General features: G+C 49.5%; 1 long non-coding RNA gene across 1 annotated transcript in view; it reads left to right on the top strand.

Annotated features, from left to right (window-relative positions):
• Positions 1-1,143: 1,143 nt before the first annotated feature.
• LOC109293527 overlaps positions 1,144-6,015 on the top strand; it is a 22,956-nt gene continuing 18,084 nt past the window's right edge. The window contains exon 1 of the long non-coding RNA XR_002096331.1: positions 1,144-1,226. This is a non-coding gene — a long non-coding RNA (uncharacterized LOC109293527). The remainder of the gene's footprint in view (positions 1,227-6,015) is intronic.

Here is a 6,015-nt window from a genome sequence, read left to right on the forward strand (position 1 = left end):
ATTGCCCTGAGTGGGGTAGGGAAGGTTGGGGCCAGCACCTGGGCTGGCCCCAGCAGCCTTACCTGGAGTCCTAGGGGTCTCCCAGAGATAAAGTGGTGGCCACCTGGGCACGTGGAGCCTGGCCAGCAGCCAGAGTATGGCTCTGGCCAGCCAGGCTCGAGTTTCAGACAGCACATTGCAGCCACATGTGTCGTCCTGCTTTTTTCTGCACATGGATCTCCTGATGTCAAAAAAACTGTTGCGCTCCAGACCTATGCCTGTGCGGTGCACGTGGTTTGCAGCACCGCAAACTGCACATGCATGCTCATGGGGCTGCACCCTATAAGTATAACTAAAAGTATAGCTCTTTACCCCAGCCATCTCTTTTAGCATCCCTGTCGAACAGTTGTAGTACCTCAGTCACTACAGGGGGACTTAACGGCTCCGTACAAACAGTCAAAAAGCCCGAGGCTGAATTGATTCAATCTTCACAGGTTGAACCAATAAGCAAGTGAACACACAATCACTTTTGAGTCCAGAAATGCAGCCACATGCCTGCAGTGGCTCAGGCCAGAAGCCAGGGGGCTCTAGACCACACCTCCCTGCTACGCTGGAGCAGACAGTTTGAGCCAAGGCTAGCCTGCCCACCCTGTGATGTGGGGTTTGCAGGAGAAGTGTAAAGCATCCTAGGATGCTGGGGGACTGTCAGTTAACTTGAATCTGCAGGGGATCTGGAACAAAAGTTAAACAAACCAATTTAACCTAAATAAGTTAAGTTGGATACTACATCACAGAAAATTAGGGTTGGAAGAGACCTCAGGAGGTCACATCTAGTCCAACAACCTGCTCAAAGCAGGACCAGCCCCAACTAAATCATCCCAGCTAAGGCTTTCTCTAGCTGGGTCTTAAAAACTTCCAAGGATGGAGATTCCACCACCTCCCTGGGTAACTTGTTCCAGTGTTTTACTACCCTCCTAGTGAGAAAGTTTTTCCTAATATCTAACCTAAATTTCCCTTGCTGGCTGCAGCTTGAGACCATTTCTCCTTGTTCTGTGATCTGCCACCACTGAGAACAGTCCAGCTCCATCATTTTTCAAACCCCACTTCAGGTAGTTGAAGTCTGCTATTAAATCACCCATCAGCTCTCTCCTCCAGACTAAACCCACTTGCTTCATCCTCTCCTTAGAAGTCGTGTCCCGCAGCCCCCTCACCATTTTCACTGTCCTCCATTGGACTTTCTCCAATTTGTATCTTTGTATTTTCAGTTAATCCAATGTGCATCTTTTCTGTAGCGGGGGTCCCAAAACTAGATACAATATTCCAGATGTGGCTTCAGCAATGCCGAATATCGGGGAAGAATCACTTCCCCCGATCTGCTGGCAACACTCCTACTAATGCAGACTGGGGTGCTGTTAGCCTTCTTTGCAACAAGGGCACATTGTTGGCTCGTCCATCCAGGTTTATCTTAAACCACTTTTGGCCATTTTGAAAGCATCTTATGTGCACTGAACTTCTGCTGTGTTACAGATTTGAACCAGTTTCCAATCATTTATACCAGTGTATGTGTAATTTCTTTCCCTAGCCTACATGAGCTCTGTCAGTGTTTGGCAAGACAGACAAGAGAGAAGAAAGCCCTGGGATTTTTTCCCAGCTTTGGGAGGGAAGCAAGGTCTGTGTTAGAGCAGAAGCTACAGACAGCGCAGTTGCCAAGCCATTGCTTTGCACATTCATGCTGAGCTGCAGCATGGCTGAGTGAATGCAGCTTGGATCTGCACCATTACCAATGCAAATGTTATTCCCAGCTGTACTGGAAGTGGCCTCACACAACCTCACAAGTTAATTCCTTTCTGAATAAGAGAAATCACAGTTGACTGTATTCTAGGGGAGGGCATGAAATCTTGTTGTATGCTAACAGTTCCAAATGCACAGCAATATAGACAAAAGTAAAGAGAAAGCAGATTAATGCTCAATGTCTACTGGCTCCCAGCTCAGCGCATTTCGCTTTTGGCTTTGGGCAGCAGATTTGGAAGAGGAGACTCTCCCTCTCAGGGACGCAATAGAACAGTTAGTTTAATTCAAGAAAAATTTGGAACATCCTGCAAAATCTGGTACGTGCAAGAGCTTCACTCTACAACAGGATGATTTCACCCTAACTTCTAGGGAATTAGCTTCCACAGTAGCCAAGCAATGAATTCTTATTTGAATACACTCTCCCATAAGAGACCAATCCATATTTGGAATGGGGACAAATTTAGGCATACAAAATACTTCAGTGAGACAGTGCTGAAATTTGGGCAGTAATGGCTTTTGCCAGTGCTCGCAAGATGGTGCTGGTATCGATGCCAAATATTCAGCAGCTTCGTCATATGTGATTTTTTTTCCCTACTGACAAAATGTTCCACAAGGCTGTATTTCAACTTTAATTCCATATGTCACTTCAATTTCTGATAAGAGCTTGGAAATCAAAAAAAGTTATGGGCTGCCTCGATGGACCAGTAAAAAAAGGAGCTTTTCTTTTTACATATCAGTATGTATTAATCTCAGTCATTTGAGACTTGTAATCATTATAGCCCCTTTTATGCGGAACAGGTATTTTCTTTCTAACTATTCTGGAGCTCCTCAGTACAGATGCTCGTTCTCCCTCTATATTTGTGCGTGGCAGGTGCTTCCATAGCGACAGTTTACAATCCTACATAATGATGGAGAAATTAAGAGGTTTTGTCCAACCCCATTTCTTACTTCCTGCCCCCTACTCCTTTTAATGGTGAGTGCTATCTTCAGCTCCAAAGGAACATTACCAGGATATGTCATAGATCAGGACTAGAAGGGCCTGTTAAGATCATTTGCTCTGACCTCCTTCAGCAAATTTCACCCCGCTCTCCTGTCCTGAGCCCAGCCACTTGTGTTTAGCTAACAGGCACCTTCCAGGAAGCCATACAGCTGAGATTTGAAGACATCAATATTTTTATTTATTTGGGGTTTTTACTTCCTTTTTCCCAGTTTCTCCCAGAGAAATCGATCAGCCCTTTCTATGGCAAACACGAGAAAGAAGGATGAGAGTTTTTATAAATCCCGTTGATACTGAAGTAAAAACAAAAGCCAAGGCAGCTTTATTGATTTAAACATTACAACAACATCTGCTTCTTGTGCGTGTGCATTGTCCCAGAAGTGATAATGTTGCCTTTTTTTAATTCAATATTGAACCCTTGAGTATCACCACCAGCTCTCCACCTATTTTCCATGGTGACTACAAAAGATTAGCAGTAACATATCTAATTAGTACAGAGAGACACAAAAATCAATGACAAGAGTGTAATGCTGCTGGCTCCTGTTGAAAAGAACAGAAGTTCATGGTCACTGAGGACAACTTAGCCCAAAGGGTAAAGTTAGGCATTTGCAGAAAAACAAAAAGAAAGGCATTTGCCATATTTCAAAGCAGTGGCAATGAATAGGGGGTGCACATGCACCGCCTGACCAGCTGCACTTGCTGCTTAGGCGATGGGCAGGCGGGAGTGCCGGTGCCCCCCCTGCAAGCGCCGGCTGGGGAGTGGGAGTGCCATGCCCCCCTTGCAAGCACCACAACCACTTCCAGAAGCAGCTGCAATGACCAACCGCCTTGCGATCGGAGTCCCCCCACCACCTACACCGGTCAGTGGAATCGACAACCCCCCCCCGCTGCTTACTGGTAACTGTGGGGGCATGTGCCTCCCTGGCTAAGGCAGCACCGGTCACCCATGTTTTAAAGCCTATCTTTCAGTCTTGCAACAGGAGAAATGTAAAGGCCACAATATGGCCCACGTAGAAGTCATCCGTCTGATTTTGTGCAAAGTAAATTGGTATGTTCAGCCACCCCTGTTTCAGACGCTGTTGATGATATCTATAGCGGTGGTGCCCACAGAAGAAACTGAAATGAACAGGGAATGGCAGCACCTCTCAGTCTGGAGTAAATACAGGGTTTTGGAAGCCCTGAGATTGGGACCACATAATTCCCTCCTTCACCTCATTCGTTCCTTACATCTGTTTAATGACCACGGGGGTCAGTTGTGTGTTACATTCTGTCCTGCACGTCAGCCTATAATTTTTCTAGACACCTGCTATATCACTGTTATGCCATTTACCCATTCCCCTCATGGTCTGCCAGTCCCTACCACAGTGAATAGCACATTGGCAGGTGTAATGTCCTGCACTGAGCAAATGAAGCCAAACAGCTGGAGGTTTCTCTTCATTGCCACATCAGCGACCATCTCTGTTGCTCAAAATCTTTTTTCTCATTGTCTTCTTTCTGACATGCATTCACCACCTGGCCACAAGCAACTGTTTGGAACATCTCCTTCCAGAGGCCAGCAGTCTTTGTGCATCAGTCTTCTCACAATCCAGAGTCAGAGAGCAGGATCCAGAACATGCATGGTCTTGAGCAGCCTGATTTTCATTGCTAGGGAGGTATCTGTCACTTCCTATCAGGTTTATGGTGCCCAAGGCTGTCTGTCCATGCAGGTTTCTGAGATCAGACTAAAACTAATATGATGGCAAGGCTGCCCACATTGTCCACTCTCCTGCTGCTCCCTTTTGAGTCTGCAGAGCTGTCTTATATACGACCGTTGTTTTTGTCTTGTCCACATTAACATGGCCAGTCCCTTTAGAGCAAGGTTCAGCAAAATACAGCCCGTGGGCTGGATCTGGCCTGCCAGGCCATTCTACCCAGCCCATGGGGGCCATCCAGAAAACAATTATTACCAGCCCGCAGCTACCCTTTTAAAGCCAGCAGGAAGTGGGCTTTCAGAGGGCACGTGCCACTGGACTGGGCAGGATCCATGCTTCCACCTCCATGGGGCTCTCGGCACTCCAGCTTTATGTGGATGCACTGAGTGGGAGGGTGCACAACTGACCGGCTGGTAAGTGGGGAGAGGAGCTCCTGCTTGCAGGATAGTGGGGGTGGCGGTGTGTGTGAGTAGTTGCGGGGTGTGTGGGTTGCCATGGGTCCCCCTGCCACATGCTCCCCCCCCCACAACACACAGCCCCAGCTGCAGATGGCAGGCTCTTGGGCCATGGCAGGCAGAGCCCCACAGTGGCACGTGGCTCTGGCTGAATCCCAGGAGCTGCACGTGGTGGCACAGAGCCGTTCACAGCACCGCAGGCAGGAGCTGCGTGCCATCTGGGGTGATCACCTTTTTAAAATGTAAAGGCGGGACAACACGCCCACTTCCCACACCCACCCACCAGTGGCATGGCCAGAGAAGAGCTGAGTGGGGTAGGGGGCAGATACAGGTTTCCCGCCCTGCTGCCTTTACCCTGGGAGCCCTGCACCAGCCACACACCCCCTGCCCACTTGGCAGTAGCAGGGGACACAACTCCATGCTGCCACTGCCCCAGCTGCTGCCAGGTGGGTAGGGGAAGCATTGCCATGGCAGGTCAGGACTCCCAGGGGGAGGGCAGCAGGGCAGGGAGCCCTGAGCTTGCAATGAGCAGCTCACATCTGCCCCTGCCCTGCACACAAATCTGGGGGACACGTGCCTCCCCATAATTCCCCAGGGGGTGTGTGCAGCAGCAGGGAGCTGCCCTTATCCATACTCCCAAGATGAGCCACCCATGGCTGTCCCACTCCCCAGCCCCAAGCTCCCATGCACCCCCCATAGGCTTACCTGCAGGCAGTTGCCCTCCACACTATCTAGCTCTTTCCTGGCCACGCGCACCTGTGTGCAGGCACACATGCAGATGGCTCCCCCATGTCCCACTCCTAGAAGCCCCAAGCAGCCCCTTGCAGGCTGGAACACTGCCTGCCTGCAAAGAGGAACCCAAATCCCTGCATGATGCTGCAAATCTGAGACAAATGCTGTCCTAGAGGCATGCAGCCTGGAACTGGGACTTGATGATCCCATTCCAGGCATGTCCCATGCAATATGAGATGGGTGGTTACCCTAGCACAATCAGGTTGGGCTGGCTCCATGCCTTCATGTAGGGCTTCCAGCATGTGCAGCTCCCAGGATTCAGCTGGAGCCACGCACCACTGGGGGGCTCTGCCTGCCATGGCCCATAAGC

The sequence above is a fragment of the Gavialis gangeticus genome, unplaced genomic scaffold (assembly GCF_001723915.1).
Source record: "Gavialis gangeticus isolate Ggan-Ray unplaced genomic scaffold, GavGan_comp1, whole genome shotgun sequence".
Taxonomy (NCBI): Eukaryota; Metazoa; Chordata; order Crocodylia; family Gavialidae; genus Gavialis; species Gavialis gangeticus.